This window comes from Marmota monax, unplaced genomic scaffold (assembly GCF_021218885.2).
Source record: "Marmota monax isolate L192 unplaced genomic scaffold, Marmota_monax_Labrador192_F-V1.1 WCK01_AAM20220418_F8-fsc00154, whole genome shotgun sequence".
Classification (NCBI taxonomy): Eukaryota; Metazoa; Chordata; class Mammalia; order Rodentia; family Sciuridae; genus Marmota; species Marmota monax.
The window spans coordinates 2,940,274-2,965,542 of NW_026691933.1; the positions used below are offsets into that span (position 1 = coordinate 2,940,274).

The 25,269-nt window shown below is 38.5% G+C and overlaps 1 protein-coding gene across 1 annotated transcript in view; it reads right to left on the reverse strand.

The window, feature by feature from the left end:
* The window catches only part of Nckap5 (NCK associated protein 5), a 969,537-nt gene extending 945,975 nt beyond the window's left edge, over positions 1–23,562 (reverse strand). The window contains exon 1 of the mRNA XM_046447215.2: positions 23,131–23,562. The gene's annotated coding sequence lies outside the window, so the exon portion shown is untranslated. The remainder of the gene's footprint in view (positions 1–23,130) is intronic.
* Between the last annotated feature and the right edge of the window lie 1,707 nt (positions 23,563–25,269).

A 25,269-nucleotide genomic window follows, 5' to 3' on the forward strand; every position in this document is an offset into this window, starting at 1 on the left:
GGCAATGCAGCAGAAGATCCTTTCATTGTGAGCATTAGCCTGAGGGTTTTGTAAACTATGGAAAATGGTAGAAGAAGCTTGGGCAAGCTGAGGGAGAAGGTTCTCAAGCCTCTGAGTCAGAGCTCAGCCATTTGGGGGATTCCATTCATCCCCTGGAGATTAATAAAGCAGAAAGGACAACCATATCTGGCCTCTGATGATAAACAAGGGAAAGAACCCAAAACTCCGTAGAAATTTGATGGATAAAACAAGCCCTAAGAAAAACTACCTTAAATAATTGTAAAGTTCACAGTGAAGCCAATATTAATAGAAGTGGCAGGGCAAGGCAAAAGCTAGGATGGGTTCACAGTCTGCCCCAACAGAGTCTGTCCAACTCCAACCACCCCATGCCCGCACTTGAATTGGGCTAATTTTGAAGGGAGTAATATTTCTCTGGGCATCCCCAATGAATGGCAAGGGAAACTATACTTAAGGGTAGGAATCAGCTGCAGAGAACCCACATGTGAGTAATGAAGAATTGATTGTGGTCCCTGGGACATCACAGGCAATACTCCGAAATTTGAAAATCCATCCTGTAAGCATGTACTTAGAGTGCAACAGGAGCTGGGAAGAAGAGGTGTGTAAAATCGGATTCCTGAGCACAGGGAGGATAAAGTTTCACAAACAAGTTATACAAAATATTGAGAGAACAAAAACTAAGATGAAGCCAGCTAGACTTTGACTTATTAATGCAAAGAAAGCAATTAGATTAGCTGCAGGAGAAGAATAGCAGAGTGGGTTCTCTGGTGCCCTGGAAGTGGGCATTCCAACGTGCACTCTCCCTGTTATTTGGAAGGATTCCTCACTGTGAGCAATGAGGACCATGGCACATATCTCAGGCTTGAATAGCCACATGCTCCCTTCTGCTTCCAGATCTGAACCTATTGATGCAAAGAATTGGGAATAATCAGGGGCACTCACAGTGTCTACAGTGGAATTCTGCAATGGCTGTGAAGTCCTAGCCTTGCTGCCTACCACCCAAAGCCAGTCCCTGTGCTTCCTGCTTCTGAGCCCTGGACTGGCTTTGGCTCTATGGTTTGCCTGTTCTCCAGTCTCTTGCCAATTCTTTGAGTGGCTATTCAACCAAAAATATTGACTTTTCAGGCTATCCTGCTGAAGACTCCATGGCTTTTAAAATATAAGAACTGTGCTTAGTCTTTTAACATAGATACCTCTTCAGGAAGGGGATATTTAAATGGAAAATGTAATAGTGAATATCTATGAAATATTTACATCTACTGTATACATATGCTTTAAAAAACATACATGCATCTGCATGTACAAGGCATACATGTAATAAGTGCCTGAAATATTTTAGATCTCAAATATTTTAAATCTCGATTGAGTTAGGCACAGAGTACAAGAGGAGGAATGGTAAAAACAAGGTGCTCAGACTGGATTGGTACAGGATCCCTCCTACTCAAGTGCAATCTGATGGTTGTTTTATTTTCTAAAAATCTCCTATATTTTTTTACAGAACCTCTAAGTGTGTCCATGTGTCTCACCTGTATCCTCACCTGTCATCACTGCATTCCATTGGCCTAAACTGCTGTCATCATTGGCCTTTATCTCCTTGGTCAAAATGACTTAAAATGTTGCTGAGGATGTCCTCATTTCCCCTCCCCTCCTATATTTGGATTCCAACATCCTTGTGGCCTCAGGCCTCTTTGTATTTTTTACTATTGCTTATGCCTATAAAACAAATTTACCACAAAATCCAATTGCTGATATTAAAGTTCTTCATATAAAACCAATAGTTTGTTTGCTTTATGTTTTTTTCTACTATTGTTTCTGCTGCACATTTCTCATTTCCATGACAGAGTAGCAAAATGACTAGAAGAGTCTATGCCAGAATGACAACACTGAATGTCTCTGAGGCACGGAATTACATTTAATATTTTTAGTCTTCTTCCAAATACTTTGTGGCATTTGCCAAATTTTCTGTAAATATTATTATAAATACTCTATAAATAGGAAAACATATATTTTAATTTTACAAGTCAACTCAAAGATGGTTTATGAAAGGAATTAGCTACAGAATCAGGATGCCCCTGAAGATTCAGCAGAACTTTTGGTGGACTAAACATCGTGTGTGGGGGAGGCGGTGAACTTTATGCATTTACCCTAAGTTGTGACCCTTCCTGTAATATTATGGGGATATGGTGGTAGTCAAATGTTTAAATCTGTTGATTTAACACAGAGATTTGCACCTTTGCTCACATGCTTTTTGAACTTTCCTTGTCACCTTCTGGGTGGACTCCTCCTAGGGGAAGAAAAGCTGAGTGATTTGTATCACCAAGCCACTACCAATACATTTACAAGCTTGCAAAAAATATTTCTAGTCTAGACAATAATTAAAGTCAGAACTGTAACTTAATTAAAGCATGTCTTTCTTGAGCCCTGGGGGCCATTCCTCACTCTACTATACACAGTGTTGATGCAGATTGTTCTGGGGTGCACATGGGGATGTCCTCTGGGGAAGTCTCTGCAAGCAAGCACATAAAGCACCAAATGGGGTGGGGAGGTGTAGGTAGGTGTGAAGAAAATTAAAGCAGCATGTTTTCCTAACTGTACAAGGACAAATGTCAAGATCTCCATTGAGTAATTCAGACATTAAGGAAGTAAAACTTGAATTTCCTCAGTTAAGAGTCTACTAAGTAAGCCCTTAGATCAAACATGAATTAGAATTCACACACCAGCAACTAGAAGGTCTTTGCTATCCTTCAGATATATTTTGGTCTGCCTTTAAATTGCGTTTTCATTAATACTAGCATTTAATATGAGAAGATTTTACCTAGAAATCAAGATTTCTAGCTTTTTATTTTTAAATTGCTCTATTAGAGCATTATAATTATGCATAGTACTTGGGCTCATTTTGACAAAATAATAAATGTAAGGAATTTAATTTCAATCCTCTTTCCCTTACCACTTCCCATTCCCTGTTCCCTATCCGTATTCTCTCTCCTCTCTTCACTTCCTTTCACTTCTTTCTTTCTTTATCTATTTTTGATTGGTATTTTCTGCATATAAATACAGGTGACAGTCTTTTTGGTACATTTATCGATGTACATAACATGCTGTTGTTAAATTGTTTCCATATTTCTACCCCTTCCCTTTCTTCCTCCCTCCCTCTCATTCTCCTTCTTATACTCTGTTGATTTACTTTTTATCTTTAGGATATCCAATCTCTTTTTCTGCCACATTGCCCCCCTCCTTTTTTTTTTTTTGCTATAGCTCCCACATATGAGAAAAAACATTCAGCTCTTTATTTTCTGACTCTGGCATGTTTCACTTAGCATGATTTTCTCCATTTCCATTCATTTACCAGCAAATGCCATAATTTGTTTCATTCTTCTTTATGGCTTTGTAGAACTCCATTGTGTATATATACACATTTTATTGATTCATTCATCTGTTGATAGACATCTGGATTGAATCCATAATTTGGCTAGTGTACTTGTGCTGCTATAAACATTGAAGTAGCTATATCACTACAGTATGCTAATTTTAGTTCTTTTGGGATAAATACTGAGGAATGGGGTAACTGGGTCATACAGTGGTATGGGCTAGTTTTTTGATGAAACTTCACATTGCTTTCCATAGTACTTTTACTAATTTTCAGTCCCACCCATAATGTATGAATGTACCTTCCTCCCCACAACCTCTACAACAGTTATTATTGTTTGTGTTCGTGATAATTGTCATCATGACTGAGGTGAAATGGAATCTTAGTGTAGATTTAATTTGCATTTCTCTGGTTGCTAGAAATGTTGAACGTTTTTTCATATATTTGTTAACTTTACTTCCTTTTTATGAGAATTTTCTATTTAGTTTTGTGGCCCACTTATTAATTGGGGTGTTTTTTTGCATCAAGTTTTTTGATTTCTTTATGTGTTCTGGATATTAATCCTTGTCAGAGGAGTAGCTGGCAAATAATTCTTTTTTCCATTCTGTAAGTTTTCTTCACTCTTTTAATTATTTCCTTTGATGTGCAGAAGGTTTTTAGTTTGATGACATCCCACTTATTGATTCTTGATTTTATTTTTTGAGCATTAGGGGTCTTTGTTGAGGAAGACAGTACCAAATACCTAAATGATGGAGTGTTGACCATATGTTTTCTTCTAACAGTGCCTTATTTCTAGTCTTATTCTTAATTCTTTGATCCATTTTGATTTGGCTTTTGTGCAGGGTGAAGGATAGGGATCTAATTTCATTCTTGTACATGTGGATATCTGGTTTTCCTTGTACCATTTGTTAAAAATGTTTTCTTTTCTCCAATATATATTTTTGGCAACTTTATCACGTATCAGATGGCTATATATAAAATATTGTGGTTTTTCTCTAAATCTTCTATTATGTTTCATTGGTCTTAATATCTCTTTTGATGCCAGTACTATGCTGTTTTGTTACTAGATCTTTGTAGTATAATTTGAGATCGAGTATTTCGATGTTTCTTGCATCACTTTTCTTGTTGAGAAGTGCTTTGACTATTCCGGGTCTCTCATTCTTCAAATGAATTTAAGGACTGATTTTTCCAATTCCTTTAAGAGTGTCATTGGTATTTTGAAGGGGATTGCATTGAATGTGTATATTGTTTTAGTAGTATGGCCATTGTGACAATATTAATTCTGCCTATCTAATAATATGAGAGGTCTGTCTCTCTGTCTTCTGAGGTCTTCTTTAATTTCTTTCTTCAGTGTTCTATAGTTTTCAATGTAGAGTCCTTTCACTTTCTTGGGTAGATTAATTCCCAGCGTTGGTTTGTTTGTGAAGTTATTGTGAAAGGGATGGCTTTCCTGATTTTTTTTCTCAATTTAATCACTATTGGAATATAGAAAAGCTGTTGATTTATGAGTATAGACCTTGTATCCTCCCAGCTTGTGAAATTCATTTATCATCTCTTGAAGTCCTCTGGTTGAATTTTGGGTTTTCTTGGTATAATATATTATTTGCAAACAGTGATAATTTGACTTTTTCTTTTTCAATTTGTATCCCTTTCATTTCCTTCTCTTACCTGATTGCCCTGGCTAGAGTTTCAAGAACTATATTGAATAGAAGTGTTGAGAAAGGACATCCTTTCTTTGTCCCAGATTTTGGAGGAAAAGCTTTCAGTTTTTCTCCATGTAGGATGATGTTGACTTTGGGTTTGTTGTATGTTGCCTTTATAATGTTAAAGTGAGTTCCTTCTTTTCCTACTTTCCTCAGTGTTTTTAACATGAATAGTTACTACATTTTATCAAAGACCTTTTCTTCATCTATTGAGATAGTCATATTATTCTTGTTCTTGATTCTATTTAAGTGATGACTTACATTTATTGATTTGCATACGTCAAACAAGCCTTGAATCCCTGGAATGAAGCCCACTTGATCACGGTGTATTATCTTCTTAGTATGAGTTTGAATATGGTTTGCTAATATTTTATTAAGGATATTTACATCTATGTTCATCAGGGAGACTGGCTTGTAGTTTTCTTTCCTAGAAATGTCTTTGTCTGGTTTTGGTATCAGGGTTATATCAGCTTCTTATGAATGTATTTGGGAGTATTCACTCCCTTTCAATTTCATAAACAAAATTGAGGAAAGTCGGAGTTATTTCTTCAGGAACAGTTAAGAATCCATCTTGTCCTGGGCTTTTCTTTGTTGGTAGGCTTTTAATTGCCTAGCTACTTTTGGATAATTGAAAAACTTACAGAGGTAATTTCTTTTCGGCAACAATTTCTGGAACTGCATAATGACTATATCCCCCGACATTTAATAGAACATGCTCTCTCCAGTGTACCCACCTCTTCAGGAGTCCCTGCCATCATACCACAGTAACATCCATGGCTGTTCCATTTATTATTGTGCAGTTGATTTAGTTTCTCTCATGCTTGGCAGGCTTCCATTACTCATCTCACCTGTGTGGACTTTGTGGCTGTATTTGAGTTTCAGGTCCTCCCCACCTCTGTCCCATTCCCTGGTCCATCCCATGGCCATGTATTACAGTCATTGATGTAACTAGAATCCTCCCTTCCTTATGCTCACTAATTCTTTGTTAGATGTGGATCATGATTCAATCTTATGACTACCTTAGAAGCACCATAAGCTCTTGGGAGAAGAATATGATGACATGGTACAATAAGACAACTGGACATGGAGTCAGTAAACTAAGATTCAAGTTCTCCTAATAATCAGAATCAACCTCATGGTCAGAAAAATGTGGATTCAGATCCTGGCTTCTCCATTCTCTAGTTTGAGGGTGTGTTTGTTTGTTTTGTTTTGTTTATTGTTAGGTTTTTTTTCTTTTCTTTTCTTTTTGGATTGAGAATTGAACCCAGGATCTCGGGCATGCTTAGCAAGCACTCAAACACTGAGGTGTAGCCCCAGACACTGGCTTAAGATCTTGTCCAATGTATTTAACCTTACTGAAAGTCTTTCTTTTTTTAATCTTTAAATGTAAATATTTTCCATGCCTGTTTTACAGGATTGCTGTAAAAGTCAAAGAAGATATTCTAATAAGGTGTTTTAAACAATTTATAGGACTAAATCAACTTAGGCTTTCTTTTTTTTTTTTTGCTAATTTGCTAGATAGATTAGTTGGTATGAGTTGATGGAAAATCCACTTTCCCAAACTTTTCAAGTGCTCTCTCTGAAAAATCAAATATTGTAATAATGTCTACGTTATGAATAATTTTTCTTACTGGTCACCCAAGTCTGTGCTGTTCACCAAGTGTACAGAATTGTTTTTAAGGTACAGATAGCCTTTCTTCCTATCTCTGCAGGAGACCCAACCAACTTAACATCTGTTAGAGGTCTATATATCCATTATTACAGAAGTGCCCACACACCAGTATCACTTAATAATAAATCACTTAATAAAGCTGGGTGTGGTGGTGCATGCATGTAATCCCAATGGCTTGGGAGGCTAAGGCAAGAGGATCATGACTTCAAGGCCAGCCTTAGTAACAGCAAGGTGCTAAGCAACTCAGTGAGACCCTGTCTCTAAATAAAATACAAAGTAGGGCTGGGGATGTGGCTCAGTGGTCGAGTGCCCCTGAGTTCAATCCCTGGTACCTGCCCAACAAATAAATACATAAATAAATAGATAGATAAGAAATCTTTAAATTGTAAATATTTTTAAATATCTTTAAATGTAAATATTCTGAGAAATACCTTGATAGATGTTTTTGTTGGTGGTGGACATCATAAAATGTATTTCCAGAAATTAAGACAACTACAAGGGAAATATAATCTCCTAGTACTATCTTCACACATGCAGTTCATCATTGACTGAAAGATCATTACATGGCATATAACTATACAACAATTTTTAAATTGGTTTATAACATTTCTGGTTTGAACAACATTAACTTTTTAAAGACTAATATTAGTAGGCATAACCATGGCTTTCCAATCTAAGAATATAAGGCACCTAAAAGAGTATGAATAAATTAGTCATCATACTAATTAATCTATTTAATTTTATGAATACAAAAATAGATATTTATTACAAATAATGTATGACCATAATTACTGTTGTAGGTATTTATCATAGATAAAAAGAGTTAACAATTGATGTCTTTCCTTCTAGTATTTTTTCCATGTAATTATTTTTTAATAAACACCATTTAATTAGCTTTTTTCTAAATCACTAACTTAAATGGCTGTGTATTATTTTATCTTATGGATACAACATTTTATTTTTTTAATTCACATTGGTAAATGGTGAATAGAGATTCACAATGATTAATTTTGAGACTTTATTTACTAATTATGATATAAACATAATTAAAAACAAATTTACATATGTAAAGACAGTTTTTAAAAATGAGTTCATCATACTTATTATATTTTCTACGTATATCATAGTCATCATTTCAATTAAATAGATTTACATTAACTTTTAATGTCTGTGTGGTATTCCATTGTGTGGCTATATTGTAATTTATTTAACAATCACCTGCTGAAGGACTCTGAATTATGCCAGTTATCATTAGCTTAGGTATCACTCTTATTAACATCTTTATTAATATTCTATGTATGCTTGTGATTTCTTTAAGATACACAATTAGAAATATATTAAGTGAATCAGAATATGTTCTCACCCTCTTCAAATTAATTCCTTCAAAATTTCTTTTTTTTTAATTTTTTATTGTTGGTTGTTCAAAACATTACATAGTTCTTGATATATCATATTTCACACTTTGATTCAAGTGGGTTATGAACTCCCATTTTTACACCATATACAGATTGCAGAATCACATCAGTTACACATCCATTGATTTACATATTGCCATACTAGTGTCTGTTGTGTTCTGCTGCCATTCCTATCCTCTACTATCCCCCCTCCCCTCCCCTCACCTCTTCTCTCTCTACCCCCTCTACTGTCATTCATTTCTCCCCCTTGTATTATTTTTCCCTTTCCCCTCACTTCCTCTTGTATGTAATTTTGTATAACCCTGAGGGTCTCCTTCCATTTCCATGCAATTTCCCTTCTCTCTCCCTTTCCCTCCCACCTCTCATCCCTGTTTAATGTTAATCTTCTTCTCATGCTCTTCGTCCCTACTCTGATCTTAGTTACTCTCCTTATATCAAAGAAGACATTTGGCATTTGTTTTTTAGGGATTGGCTAGCTTCACTTAGCATAATCTGCTCTAATGCCATCCATTCCCTGCAAATTCTATGATTTTGTCACTTTTTAATGCAGAGTAATACTCCATTGTGTATAAATGCCACATTTTTTTATCCATTTGTCTATTGAAGGGCATCTAGGTTGGTTCCACAGTCTAGCTATTGTGAATTGTGCTGCTATGAACATCGATGTAGCAGTGTCCCTGTAGCATGCTCTTTTTAGGTCTTTAGGGAATAGACCGAGAAGGGGAATAGCTGGGTCAAATGGTGGTTCCATTCCCAGCTTTCCAAGAAATCTCCATACTGCTTTCCAAATTGGCTGCACCAATTTTCAGTCCCACCAGCGATGTACAAGTGTACCCTTTTCCCCACATCCTCGCCAGCACTTGTTGTTGTTTGACTTCATAATGGCTGCCAATCTTACTGGAGTGAAATGGTATCTTAGGGTGGTTTTGATTTGCATTTCTCTGACTGCTAGAGATGGTGAGCATTTTTTCATGTACTTGTTGATTGACTGTATGTCCTCCTCTGAGAAGTGTCTGTTCAGGTCCTTGGCCCATTTGTTAATTTTTTGAGTTCTTTGTATACTCTGGATATTAGGGCTCTATCTGAAGTGTGAGGAGTAAAGATTTGTTCCCAGGATGTAGGCTCCCTATTTACCTCTCATATTGTTTCTTTTGCTGTGAAAAAACTTTTTAGTTTGAGTAAGTCCCATTTGTTGATTCTAGTTATTAACTTTTGTGCTATGGGTGTCCTACTGAGGAATTTGGAGCCTGACCCCACAGTATGTAGATCGTAGCCAACTTTTTCTTCTATCAGACGGCGCGTCTCTGATTTGATATCAAGCTCCTTGATCCATTTTGAATTCACTTTTGTGCATGGCGAGAGAAAGGGATTCAGTTTCATTTTGTTGCATATGGATTTCCAGTTTTCCCAGCACCATTTGTTGAAGATGCTATCCTTCCTCCATTGCATGCCTTTAGCCCCTTTATCAAATATAAGATAGTTGTAGTTTTGTGGATTGGTTTCTGTGTCCTGTATTCTGTACCATTGGTCCACCCGCCTGTTTTGGTACCAGTACCATGGTGTTTTTGTTACTATTGCTCTCCAATATAGTTTGAAATCTGATATCGCTATACTGCCTGATTCACACTTCCTGCTTAGCATTGTTTTTGCTATTTTGGGTCTTTTATTTTTCCATATGAATTTCATGATTGCTTTCTCTATTTCTACAAGAAATGCCGTTGGGATTTTGATTGGCATTGCATTAAACCTATAGAGAACTTTTGGTAATATCGCCATTTTGATGATGTTAGTTCTGCCTATCCATGAACAGGGTATATTTTTCCATCTTCTAAGATTTTCTTTTATTTCTCTCTTTAGGGTTCTGTAGTTTTCATTGTATAAGTCTTTCACCTCTTTTGTTAGGTTGATTCCCAAGTATTTTATTTTTTTTGAGGATATTGTGAATGGAGTGGTTGTCCTCATTTCCATTTCAGAGGATTTGTCGCTGATATACAGGAATGCCTTTGATTTATGCGTGTTGATTTTATATCCTGCCACTTTGCTGAATTCATTTATTAGCTCTAATAGTTTCTTTGTAGACCCTTTTGGGTCTGCTAGGTATATAATCATGTCAACTGCAAATAGTGATAATTTAAGTTCTTCTTTTCCTATTTTTATGCCTTTAATTTCTTTCGTCTAATTGCTCTGGCCAGTGTTTCGAGAACTATGTTGAACAGAAGTGGTGAGAGAGGGCATCCCTGTCTTGTTCCAGATTTTAGAGGGAATGCCTTCAATTTTTCTCCATTCAGAATGATGCTAGCCTGAGGCTTAGCATAGATTGCTTTTATAATATTGAGGTATGTTCCTATTATCCCTAGTTTTTCTAGAGTTTTGAACATAAAGGGATGCTGTACTTTGTCAAATGCTTTTTCCGCATCTATCGAGATGATCATATGGTTCTTATTTTTAGGTCTATTGATGTGGTGAATAACATTTATTGATTTCCGTATATTGAACCAGCCTTGCATCCCAGGGATGAATCCCACTTGATCATGGTGCACAATTTTTTTGATATGTTTTTGTATCCGATTTGCCAGAAATTTATTGAGGATTTTTGCATCTAGGTTCATTAGAGATATTGGTCTGTAGTTTTCTTTCTTTGAAGTGTCTTTGTCTGGTTTAGGTATCAGGGTGATGTTGGCCTCGTAGAATGAATTTGGAAGTTCTCCCTCTTTTTCTATTTCCTGAAGTAGCTTGAAAAGTATTGGTATTAGTTCCTCTTTAAAGGTTTTGTAAAACTCTGCTGTATACCCATCCGGTCCTGGGCTTTTCTTAGTTGGTAGTCTTTTGATGGTTTCTTCTATTTCCTCAATTGATATTGGTCTGTTTAGGTTGTCTATATCCTCCTGACTCAATCTGGGCAGATCATATGACTTAAGAAATTTATCGATGCCTTCACTATCTTCTAATTTATTGGAGTATAAGGATTCAAAATAATTTTTGATTATCTTCTGTATTTCTGAAGTGTCTGTTGTGATATTGCCTTTTTCATCCCGTATGCTAGTAATTTGAGTTCTCTCTCTTCTTCTCTTCGATAGCATGGCTAAGGGTCTGTCGATTTTGTTTATTTTTTCAAAGAACCAACTTTTAGTTTTGTCAATTTTTTCAATTGTTTCTTTTGTTTCGATTTCATTAATTTCAGCTCTGATTTTAATTATTTCTTGCCTTCTACTTCTTTTGCTGTTGTTTTGCTCTTCTTTTTCTAGGATTTTGAGATGAAGTATGAGATCATTTATTTGTTGGTTTTTTTTCTTTTTTTAAGGAATGAGCTCCAAGCAATGCATTTTCCTCTTAGAACTGCTTTCAATGTGTCCCATAGATTCCGATATGTTGTGTCTGTGTTTTCATTTATCTCTAAGAATTTTTTAATTCCTCCTTGATGTCTTCTATAACCCATTGATCATTCAGTAACCTATTGTTCATTCTCCAAGTGATGCATGCTTTTTCCTTCCTTCTTTTATCTTTGATTTTCAGTTTCATTCCATTATGATCAGATAAGATGCATGGTATTATCTCTACTCCTTTATATTGTCTAAGAGTTGCCCTGTGACATAATATATGATCTATTTTTGAGAAGGATCCATGTGCTGCTGAGAAAAAAGTGTAACTGCTTGATGTTGGGTGGTATATTCTATATATGTCAATTAAGTCTAGGTTATTAATTGTGTTATTGAGTTCTATAGTTTCCTTATTCAACTTTTGTTTGGAAGATCTGTCCAGTGGCAAGAGAGGTGTGTTGAAGTCTCCCATGATTATTGTATGGTGGTCTATTAGACTCTTGAACTTGTGAAGACTTTGTTTGATGAACATAGCTGCACCATTGTTTGGGGCATATATATTTATGATTGTTATGTCTTGTTGGTGTATGGTTCCCTTAAGCAGTATGTAGTGTCCCTCTTTATCCCTTTTGATTAACTTTGGCTTGAAATCTATTTTATTTGATATGAGTATGGACACTCCTGCTTGTTTCCGAAGTCCATATGAGTGATATGATTTTTCCCAACCTTTCACCTTCAGCCAATGTATGTCTTTTCCTTTCAAATGCGTCTCCTGTAGGCAGCATATTGTTGGGTCTTGTTTTGTGATCCATTCTACTAGCCTGTGTCTCTTAATTGGTGAGTTTAAGCCATTAACATTTAGGGTTATTATTGAGATATGGGTTGTTCTTCCAGCCATATTTGTTTATTTATGTTACTAAACATGGTTTGTTTTCCTCTTTGATTATTTTCCCCCCTTTAGTGTCCTACCTCCCACTGTTGCTTTTCATTGTTATTTTCCATTTCCTCTTCCTGTAATGTTTTGCCGAGGATGTTTTGAAGAGATGGTTTTCTAGCTGCGAATTCTTTAAACTTTTGTTTATCGTGGAAGGTTTTAATTTCATCTTCCATCCTGAAGCTTAATTTCGCTGGATACACAATTCTTGGTTGGAACCCATTTTCTTTCGGTGTTTGAAATATGTTATTCCAGGATCTTCTAGCTTTCAGAGTCTGTGTTGAAAGTTCAGCTGTTATCCTGATTGGCTTACCCCTAAATGTAATCTGCTTCCTTTCTCTTGTAGCTTTTAAAATTCTCTCCTTATTCTGTATGTTGGGCATCTTCATTATAATGTGTCTAGGTGTGGATCTCTTATGATTTTGCACATTCGGCGTCCTGTAGGCTTCTAGGATTTCGGATTCTGTCTCATTCTTCAAGTCTGGGAAGTTTTCTCCTATTATTTCATTGAATAGATTGCTCATTCCTTTGGTTTGGAGCTCTATACCTTCCTGTATCCCAATGACTCTTAAGTTTGGTCTCTTTATGTTATCCCATATTTCTTGGATGTTCTGCTCATGGTTTCTTAACAGTCTTGCTGAGCTGTCTATGTTCTTTTCCAGTTGAAATACTTTGTCTTCATTGTCTGATGTTCTATCTTCTAAGTGTTCTACTCTGCTGGTAGTATTCTCAATTGAGTTTTTAAGTTGTTTTACTGCTTCCTGCATTTCTAGGATTTCTGTTTGTTTGTTTTTTATAACCTCTATCTCCCTGTATAGTTGATCTTTTGCTTCCTGGATTTGTTTGTGTAATTCATTGTCGAAGTGATCTTTCATTGTCTGATTTTGCTGTCTAATGTCTTCCTTGATACTCCAGATCATCTGAAGGATGTATATCCTGAATTCTTTATCTTACATTCCATCTGCTGCAGCTGTTACCTCTTCTAAAGTTGAGTTGACCTGCATTGCTTGTGGTCCTTTCTTTCCTTGTCTTTTCATACTGCTTGCGTTTCTTTCTGCTTGGTGAAACTGTTGTGTTTTTGAAAAATTTTTCCCCCTATATATTTATATTGCTCTTGTATAATTGAAAAGTCTTCCTTGCAGGGTTGGGCAGTGGTCTGCCTACCTTGCAGGCGCGGGCGGCGGCTCTGCTCTGCCCCTCCTCCAATTGGTGTGAGGTGTCTACCACGCCCGCGGACCCCTGGGCCTGTTTTGCCGGTCGGTCGCAGGTCTGCCTACCTTGCGGGCACGGGCAGCGGCTCTGCCCTGCCCCTACTCCAAATGGGGTGACGTGTCTGTTGCGCCAGCAGGCCTCTGGGCCTGTTCCACTGGTCGGTCACAGGTCTGCCTACCTTTCGGGCACGGGTGGCCGCTCTGTTCTGCCCCTACTCCAATTGGGGTGTCGTGCCTACCATGCCGGCAGGTCACTGGGCCTGTTCCGGGCACGAGCGGTGGCTCTGCTCTGCCCCTACTCCAATTGGGGTGACGTGTGTACCACGCCGGCAGGCCACCGGGCCTGATCCGCCGGTCGGTTGCAGGTCTGCCTACCCTGCATGCACGGGCGGCGGCTCTGCTCTGCCCCCCCTCCAATTGGTGTGACTTGTCTACCACACCCGCGGACCGCTGGGCCTGTTCCGGGTGCGTGCGAAGGCTCTGCTCTGCTCCTACTCCAACTGGGGTGACGTGCCTACCACCCCGGCCGGCCGCTGGGCCTGTTCCACCGGTCTGTCGCAGGTCTGCCTACCTTGCGGGCACGAGCGGTGGCTCTGCTCTGCCCCTACTCCAATTGGGGTGACGTGTGTACCACGCCAGCAGGCCACTGGGCCTGATCTGCTGGTCTGTCGCAGGTCTGCCTACCTTGCAGGCACGGGCGGCGGCTCTGCCCTGCCCCTCCTACCACGCCTGCGGACCCCTGGGCCTGATCTGCAGGTTGGTTGCAGGTCTGCCCACCCTGCGGGCAAGGGTGACCGCTCCGCTCCGCCCCCACTCCAATTGGGGTCATGTGACCACCACACCGGCTTGCTGCTGGGCCTGCTCCGGGCGCAGGCGGTGGCCCCGCTCCTCCCCTCTGGCTCAACGACAAAACGAGAAAGACTCGGGTGTCTGTGACTCACCCTTCCTACCAGGAGACCAACTGTTTCTGTCGCTGCTGGTATTGATGAAGTTCTCTCCTCCGCCGCTTTCTGATGACATCAGATCTCTGCCATGTTGGTATCCCATGCGAATGGCAGCATTTCGTTCCTTTTGCCGGGTAACCAAAGCAACGGTTGAGTCCTGACCTGCCCTCACAAGCCCAGTCTCAGTCCTGTTGCCACTGCCCACGAAGGCTCGGTTGGTATTTACCTCCACAGTACTCAGCAGGACCCGGACTGAGAAGCAGTTTCCGCGGGCTCCTTAGCCCTGGGCCAGAGCAGTTCCGGGAGCCAGAACTCAGCCGCTCCGTGCTCGGTGCATGCTCTGATAAGAGCAGGCTCCAAGAAGCAGTTTCCGTGGGCTATTTAGCACTGAGCCTGAGTAATTTGTCTGCAAGCCGCAGGCGAATGGCAGCCTGAAATTACCCGTTCTATGGCTGAATGAGCTACGATCAGTAGAAAACAGGGATGGTGATGTCAGCTCTCCAAGATGGTGGCCGCTGGCCTCCTCTGTGGTCTGACCGGTGTGGAGAACCAAATTGGACCGCTTCCTTCCCCCGTCTCAAACCCAGAATTCAGCACTGAGTACGGTGCTTGCACAGCTGGCAGACGCCCACAGAAACTGCAGCGCTGTATCCCTGCGTCGCTATCTCCTCGTTTCCCAGCGCGCGCCACGGACTCTAGCCGCGGGGCGATTTGCCGAACAAGCAGGGTGACCCTCTGTGCGGAGAAATCTCTCGCGTTTGAGCCCCCGTAGCCGATCCTCGTGCAATGGAAATCCTTCCTCCAGGTTCTGGAGCACCCCACTTTTGCTGGAAATTCCTAACAAGATAGCCTTTAGCCATCCTGACTCGTCATTCTCCCACACAGTGACGCGGCACACAGGGGCAATGCACTCCCCTCGCCGCCATCTTCCTCATTTTCTTCTTTTCTCTTCCAAATTTCTTGCAAATATATCCCAAGAGTGAATGAGAATGCCTGATTATTATTTCTCATCGACACAGAAGCTTAATCTTTGCTAGTAATGGGTAAAATGATAGTATTTCATTATTTCTGTTTGCATAATTTTAACTTCTGATGAAGCTGGATATATGTTCAAATACTGCTTGGCTATTTATACTTCTTGGTGAATTGCATTTTCTTTCCTTCAACCATTTTTTATTTAGATAGTCATATTTTTTCTCATTGATTTTATAAGTGCTCTCTCTAGTCCTTAATTTACTTGATTATATTCCTATTGATAAGTAGTGGTTTACCATACTTTATCATTATAAATAATATCATAGTGAACAAATTTATAATACATATCTCTACATATATTATTTTCTTTGAAAAGATTAAATTGGAAAACAGATTAAAATACTCTGACAAATATTGATAAAATATTTCCCATTAAATTATGAGATAGACTATCACATGACAACCATTTTCATATTTCATCAGAGTATTGAAACAGGATGTAGATAAAGGCATAAAAGAGCATGGCATATAAACCACACAGAGAGGCAACAGTCAATCCTGCTGTAGGATTTCTATAAGCCAGGACAAAAGAGGAACAATCTAAACATTTTGGGAGGCCTTAAATGGAGAGGCATGTGATCCTTTAAAATTTGGCCCAAACCAAGCTCCTTCACAGTTCTTTGAAAAAATATGATTGCCAATTTAAACTGATAACCTGATTAACACATATGACTTTCCCATATTCCACAACTGAATCCAATACCTACTTAGCCAATACTTGTTTCTTCTAGAAATGCTGAATTCCAAGAAGACCAAAAAAACAAGAATGCAGAAATGTAGGGCCACTTCTTGGTGAAAAGTAACAGTAGCAACTCTGGAGACCAAGCCTGGAGGATATCACTCTGAGTCAAGGAGAGTGTAAAGGTTAGCTAGCCTTTCTTTCTCATCTTCTCTTCCCTCCTTCCCTTTCCATATCATCTCTGCTGATCTAGCTATTATAATGCATTGGTCATACTCTATCCATGTCTGTAACATTGTTTAGAGGCCTCCTCAAATCTCTGGTAGGATCTTCACCACAGCTTACTAACTCTATTCCCAAGTTCTCTTCCAATCATAACTTTAACAGGGGCTCAATGACCTCACTGAAGCCCTTGTTGAATTTCCATTACCAACAGGACAAAGTTGTTCCAAAGATACATTTGTCAAAGCAAGAAAACAGAACATGTTTAAAATTATGTTTCCTTGATTCACATTTTTAATATATTTGATATATGGGATGTGGAAAGAACTTTATTTGCACTCTTGGCTTACACTCAAAACATTGTAAGATGGACCTAACTCTTCCCTTAATATTTTTTTTTAAATAATACATTTATTGCAATATAATCCACATAAATAAAATCTTCCTTTTCAACAATGTATAGTATAGTCAGTTGGGCAATCACCACCACTAATTCGAAAAAGAAATGTTCATCAGTCCAAAAAGAAACCCCATACCCAGTATCAGTCACTCCCTAATACCCTCCTTTTTTACCCACTTCTAACAACTGCTAATCTACTTGCCCCTTCTATGGATTTCTCTATTCTGAACATTTTATATAAAATTATATACTCTATGGACTTTTGAGTCTGGCTTCTGTCACTTAGGATAATGTTTTCAAGGTTATCTGTGTGATAGCATGAATCAGTACTTCATTCCTTTATATGGTTGGATAATTCTCCACTATATAGCTATAGCACATTTTGTTTATTGATTCATCAATTGATAGACACTGGCATCCTTTCACTTTTTAGCAAGCGGGCATAATGCTTTTGTAAATATTCATGTACAAGTTTCATACAGATATATGTTTATGTTCTTAGGTTTCTATGTAGGAGAGAAATTGCCAAATTATGATTAGCATTTTGAAGAATTGTCAAGCTGTCTCCAAAGTGGCTACACCATTTGACATTCCTACTAACAATGTATGAGAGTTCCAATTTATCCACATTTTTGTCAATGTTTACCATTACTGATGTTTTTATTATAACCATGTTAGCAAATCTCATTTGGGTTTGATTTATGTTTCTCTGATAAGTAATGATGGAGAGCATATTTTCACATGCTTATTGGCCAATAGTAATTTTCTTCAGAATCCTTTGACTATTTTTGAAACTGGATAACTTTTCTTTTTAATGTTGAGTTATAAGATTTCTTTCTTTATTCTAGTTAAATAATATTCATTTGTATTGAGTTTATTCTACTTGGAGTTCAGTGAGCTTCTTGAATACGTAGATTCATGCCTTTCATCTAATGTGGCATGTCTTCAGCTGTGGTTTCGTTAAATATTCTTTCTTCCTCTTTCTACATCTCCTTCTTCTCAGACTCCTATAAAGTGTATGTTGGTATGCTTGGTGACAGGTGTCCAAGAAGAAAGGATCTTTGCACTAAATGAGTTTGAAGTCAGGTCAAATAAAGATAAGGCCTGAGAGTTTCCAGGAAGCTAATAGGTAAAATCATGATAATTTTCTGGAAATGAGGATTCGCTCCTTATTACGACTTTTTGGCTACTGGTTTTCATGGTTACTTTGTTTGAAAAATTGTTGGTTTTCAAGCTGAGGATGGGGAATGGGTAAAGGGCAAGTTCTGCTTTTTCTACTGAGATTAAATTAATTTTTATCACTGAATAAATACTCCTCCAATTGTTGCAAGCCCTTGTTTAATCTCTTTTAAAAACATTGGTTTTGTTCATTTTTGTCAGTGTTCCTTGCTTTCATGGTGGAGTGGATTTTGAGAGGTTCTTACACCATCTTCGAAGTGCTTCTCTTTCTGCTTAGCATTTTTTAATATCTTAGCAATAGGATTCTATGTTGTTTATCTCATAGTGTACAATGTGTCAGATAATATTTCCTGGGTACCCCACCTTTTCCTATCTTTTTTTTCAGACAGATCTTTTCAAGTTCTTTCTTTAAAAACGTAGAGCTGCAGTTACAGCTCAGTGGTAGAGGGCTGGTGTGAGGCATTGGGTTCAATCCTCAGAACCATATAAAAATGAATAAATAAAATAAAGGTTAAAAAATTAATATGTAAAAAATCATTTTCAACTTATTTTCTGTTATCAAATAACAACTTTTTATTGTCAGATATAATGTGTTTAATGAAAACCATGTGAAGTAAGATTTCAACCAAATAGAACTCAAAAACTTGACATTTTTATCTAATATATAGCATGAGTTCAATAACAAGAGGGACATTCTGTAATTCAGGATTTTTGATTCTCTTAATCATTGTAGATCTAGTTTTCTCCTGCTTCCTCTGTACTCTCATCTACAGAACCATAGATTCATTGCTGATGTTCGTCAATGTTCATCGATGAATACTAGAGGCCTATTTTGATATCTCTAGACTGTAACTGCACCTTGCTAGGACATAAAGTAGATTCATGCAATAGATAAGACAGTCACAGTAATGGAAACAAAACACAAAAGAATTAGGTGAAAAGATAACATTCACAAAGACAACTTATATATGGGGCTTCAACTAGAGGTTTAAAACACAAACTTTAGATTTCAAAAAGTTACTGTATTAAATCTGGCTCTACCACTCACCAGTTCTATGACTTGGGGAAGCTATTTGACCATGCAAAGCCTCTGCTTCCTCCCTATAAAAGTAAATGCTTACTTCATCAGAACTTCATGAAAATTAAATAGGATATAGCATGTTGTGTAGGGTAGGGTTCATAATAAGCTCTTAGCAAATGATAATATCGGGTAGTAATCTGAATATTACCATCCCTTAACAGACAAATTGTGCCTACATGAATGTATTACCATACTGAAAAACAAACCATGTTTTCCAAGTGAGATTATTATCTATAGGGCCATTTCCCACCATAGAGACCTTTCTCAGGTTGAATGTTTTGAATTCAAACATTAACTCCCATAAATCACAGACTTCCAGGAACTATGCAATTCATTCATACATGTATTTACATTACCACCATTTATTGTGCATACTATGTATGCCACATTGATCTTAGCACCGGTGTAGGAAGCTGAACAAGCTAAGAAGGTCCCCACCTTTCATGGGAATTATTGCCCAGTAGAAGGTAGAGGCAGATTCTGGGGATTCCATTCCAAAAGAGAAACTAAAACACTTAAGATGTGAAGATTTTAACTCAGGAATTTCCCTGGCTTCCTCATAGTTTGAGTTTTGCTATGATGCATATTTCACCTAGGAGACACCTATAGTAGGGTTTGAAATTCAGAGAGGATCATGATGTAAATGCTGTGTATATAAGTCAGCTTTCCATCACAAAACAAAATACCTGGGCAACTAACTTATAAAAAGAAAAGAGTTATTTAGCTCACAGCTTTGAAAGTTCAAAGATGTGGTACCTAAACAAGTCAGTTGTGGTGTGGGTGGTGGATGGTGGCACTTCATAACAAGAATGCATGTTGTAACAGAAGGTCACATCCAGGACCAGGATGCAGAGAGAGAGGTAAGGCTGGGGTCCCTCAATCCCTCTGGGGGCATGCCTCCTTTGGCCTAAGGATCTCCCATAAGTTTCCATATTCCACAGGTTCCCTCACTTCCTAATAACACCACCCTGCAGGTCAAGCCTTCAATTACAATGGGCCATGGAGAATATTCAAACAATTATGTGATATTCAAATGACAGCATTCTGTTTCTGGTGTTTCTGCAAGAAGGGTCAGATAGTCCATATATGTAACAAAGACTCCAATACACTGTCCTTTCCTTCATGCGTTTTGAGAAATAGTGATGCTTATTTTGGTGGAGGCAATGACTGCAGAGGCAGTATGACCCTGGAGTTAGCAGTGTGGCATCAGATCCCTGATTTCCAGATTTGTGACAAAAACACAGACATAGTGGTAATTCTGTCATGCTGTTGTAACCACCACTCTTGAAATACTGCATATTCCTCTCCTCCTTCTATAAGAGTTTGGACTCATGTCTGCTTAAACCAGCCAAAATGGATTATGTTATAAATTACTGAATCCTGACCATTACAGAGAAATATAAAATAAGCAGATAAATAAGCAAAAGAAGTATTATTTGTAATAAGGAAAGAGTGATATAAAATGAGGAAAGATTTTTCAGGTGGAATGGCCAAAAGGCCTCCTTAGAGAAGTGAATTTAAATGAAGATCTAAAGTTAATCAACCAAATTTTCTGGTTGAGTCAAACATGGGGGACAAGGGTCCCCAAATGGGAAAGAATTTGTTGTATTATCTCCTCAGAGCAGAGAACAGTGTCATTGGAGATTTGGGATATATGGCACAAGGTGAGCTGAAAGACTAAGTGGGGGGCAGAGTTCCTCAAAAAATATGATCCACAGATATTGCCAGTCTGCAAACTGTTTGCTTCTAACCATGATGAGTCCAAAAATTAAGAATAAGTACCCGGAAATTTCATAGCAGTTGGACACGAGCATAACATTCAAACAACATTTTTATAATAGTTAATTAAACTATCCATCCATCACAAATTGAAAAATTAAAACAAAACTAGTACTTCACTTTTGATTGTCTGAGAAGCATTATTCTTGACCAGACTCTCAAACTTTTCTCATAAAGGGACAGATGGTAAATGTCTTAGGCTTTGTGGGGTCATAGGATCTCTGCTGTGGTGACTCAACCCTACTGTGGTAGCATAAAAGTAGCCATAGACAATATGTAAATAAATGGGTGTGGCCATTGTGCCAATAAAACTTTAGCCACAAAAACACAAAACGGACAGTATTTGGCCTATGATCTGTAGTCTGTCAACCCTGTTGTAGACTCTAGGGAGGAGGCTAGACTTGATTCTAAAGGCAACATAACCATCTGCTTAATTGAGTCCCCCTGCCCTGCCCTTGGTCCTGCCTGATTATCACCTGGCCATATTTGTAAAGTTTTTATATCTTTAGCCCTAAATCAGAAAGGACCTTGGAATACCTTCCTACTTCCATGTAGTGCTTTCCTTACATCAATCCTGGCAGATGAAGTCCATGCTTATAAGAAATATCCAAAGGAAGTATCATCTTGCTTCTTACCTGCATCCCCAAATGATGCAACTCAAAGCCCTTAGAGGCTACAGTCTTTCATTCTTCAGGACCTGACCCACTGAAGCAGTAAGTCATCTCATTGTTCTGATTCCTGAAGTATACCCTTCAAATATTCTTTTGGACAAAGTTGCATTTTTGTCCAAATGGATGTCTGTAGCCATCGCCCATCTCTGGCTCTTTTGGTATGTCTGAAATGGTTGCATTGGACAGGCGGCACACCACATGTGTAGCCTTGTTTTTCTCTGGACTCAGACACTGCCACAGGCGGGAAAGCTTTCTGTGTTCACACATGCCTCCGTTCACACAGCACCCATTTCATAAACACAGCCCCGTGTGAGCACAACAGAACACCTATTCTCTTTCCCACCCGGAGCATCAACCATTGTGTGTATGAGGAGATGGATTCACCTCAGTAGACCTTTCACATAGAGGTTTGAAAGCTGCCTCAGCTCTTTCTAAAATCTCTTATTTAATTTTCTTTCATTGATTCATGACGAACTTAATGGGTAAAACTTTGCTGTTGCAAGTTTCCTTAAAATATCCCTTCTGGGCCTACCACCGTTTATCTTGGCAGCAGGTAGCTTGGAGAATTTTGGAAAGTCTCCGCTTGGCATGGCCTCAGAGCTACTGGCACATTAAAGATTAATAAAGCACATTTAACTGAGCTCAGGACGCTGCAATGTGATCCTCCACCGTGAAATGTGCAAGATTCTTTGTCTGCAATGAACAAAATTGAAGCCAGAAGGGGCCAATCGTGACAAGTTAACATAGGAAACAATCAGGAACTTTGAAGATCTTTCATTGGTCAATTGATGGGAGGGAATCAATTACTCCCGCTCAACCGTACATTTACTTAGCATTCTCAGGTATTTAAGACCGGCATCAGAATATGAAGTGCAGAGCTGGGAATTTATTGAGTTAGCAGCACCAAAACATATTACAACTACACCTGCCTCTTCAAAATCTAAGGGTGATTCCAAACAAATTCCCCAGTTAGCAGCATCTCCAAAGAAAGTTAGGATTAATGAAGGCATTTCTAAACATTTTGGCTTTGCTTTTAGAAACCAGAATGCTTAGTTTTGACTGACTATTAACCCAAGAAGAAAACGAACAAAGAAACATTATTCAAATCCATAACTGTGAGCAGAAGGAACCAGACAACAATTAACATTAAAGAAAAATTAAAGTTATTGTAGATCATAATTTTTGGCTCCAAGGGAAAAAAAAAATCTATTCACTGTCAATCTCCTGGACACACAGCAACAAGTACCAGAATCCATCCGCAGAGGCAAACATTTTTAAATGCACCATTCTGAGTTTTGCAAAAGTGCTCACAGACTCCACGTGCTGAAATGCCTGTGTCTATTTACACACAGAGTGTGATCCCTTCTCTGGGAGCACAGGCAATCGCTATGCTCTGCAAATCAGAGCTCAGGACAAGAGCAAACTGAGCACATTGGGCACTGTCCTCTACACTAACATCAGCATTCAAGGGGGGAAACAAAGAAAAGAAAATTCTGTCCTTACCGAAAAGGCATAGCAGACAGAGACGTTGAGTGTTTCTCTTTAGCCCACTCATTGCTTTCTCTTTCATTCGATCAATGTTCTAATGCTACTGAGAATTCCTGGGGTTCTCGGATCTTCCTTCAAGAGTTTTAATCACTGGCTTCCCTGGACCCGGTTTAACAAACACCGCTGTGTTCTGTCAATATTTGCATGCAGCACCACATTGGGCAACCCGCCAACACTCTGAGTTTCAAGAGGCAAGGAGAGAAAACTCACACCCTAACAAACATGCTTCCCTCTTTTGTGTCTTTTAAGGTGGTCCTCAAAGTGTCCTCTCTGAATTCTGACAAGCGCTAAAGATAGTCAGCCTCTTTTTATGACTTCTCCACTGCCTTGCTGGGCTGCCCGAGCCAGGGTCCGCAAAGTTTGTGTTTTGTATCACTGCCCTGAAGTTCTCTGCACAATTGCACGGTTTGCCTCTCCACCAGCTGCACTTTAAATGTATTTTAATTGGCTGGAATGTCGAAAGAATCCATTTGGCAGTCGTTTACATGTGAAGCACGCCCAGGGCAGCTGAAAGAGGCCCCAGAAGCAGCCGATTACTTCATCAAAAGCTGCAGTTTGAATACCATTGACTCCTACATAACTACAGTGAACTCGATTCTATAGGCAAGAAGGAGTAATTAATAATTTGCTGAGAAAATTCTTCATTTATCTAAAAGCCAAAAAAGCAAAGGTAAAAAAAAGAAAAAGAAAAAACTCCCTGCAGACACAACAGTTTTTCTGAAAGGCTTGATTTATAGCCCCCAGCTCTGCTCTTCACAAACATTGACTTTGTATAGCATTACAGGAGGGGCATAATGCATAATTCGGTTTGCCTGAAAAGTTAATTCAAGTAATTTTCCTTTTGAAAGATCCCCTGAGATACATCATTCTATTACCTCTTTATACATTAGCCATATGCTACAATAAATATTGTCAATACTTGTGTCATTTCCTCATTCCCTTTATTTTTCTTGGTTGGTTGCTATAATTACTTTGTGGCCTCCACTAGCTCCAACACCAAATAAATTCACTGAGTCAAAGTGGATAATCATCACCATATAGAATTTGTAAACCAGATTGATGATTAAAACATTCTAAAAAATAGAAGTTTAAATGGATTCTGACATCAAGGGGCAGGAAAAAAAATGCACCCCCACACACACACAAACACATTTATATCTACATGTCTCAAAAAAAAATAGATAAAGCAAGTTACCAAATATATAAAATAATAGATAAATATAAAAGTTTTCAAGTAATTATTTACCAGTGATTTGCTGAAAAGCCTTTTCAGTGGCATATATAAAGGCAGGTTAACAGATTTAGAATCCTTAGGCATCCTAAGTAATCCTGAAGCTCACCCTCAGTAAGAACTCCTGATTTAGGAGGGTATCTAGAATGATCTTAGTACCCTAAGGATGCCTCTCTATGGAAAATGTGAGCCAACAAACATTGTCAAATTTGTTACAATGCCTTTTCCTCACTTCAATAAAATTGTCTGTGGTTTGTAACAAGATGGTACAAGAGAATGATGTATGCAGATTGCTTAGGAAGATTTGTTGAAATTCTCAGAGTCTAAAACCAGCACCCTGGAAAGCAGAAGAGCAGAAGAGTAACAGAAAAGAACAAGGCCAGCTTCATGGGTATGCAATCTGCAGAAGTCCACATAACCCTGTGCTTAGAAGGGACCTGTACTGGGATTAATGCTGTGCTTGCACCATCTTAACTTTTCAGAAGTGGCCTGGAATTTTCATTTTGCATTAGATCTTGCAATCATATAGCTGGTGCTGAGAGACAGTAAATATACATCTGATTCAACTCATGATTGAAACTGAAGAGCACTGGGAAGACCATACTGAGGGTGTTGGTGGCAGGTGCTTTCTCTACTTTTGTTTTGATCAGTGTTCTGTCTTAGATTTGGGGAACTATTGAGAGGATGAGGAAGGACAGTTAGGAAGGAAAATCTCTCTGCCAGGCACAGGAGGTGAGAGTGATCTGCAGGTTGTAACCCCTCTGTCCTGAACTGACAATTCACTGCTGCATGTGTGATTACACTTCATCTGACTATTCAGAGAATATTTTTGTTTCCCACAGGATTAGTTCCTCACTATATCA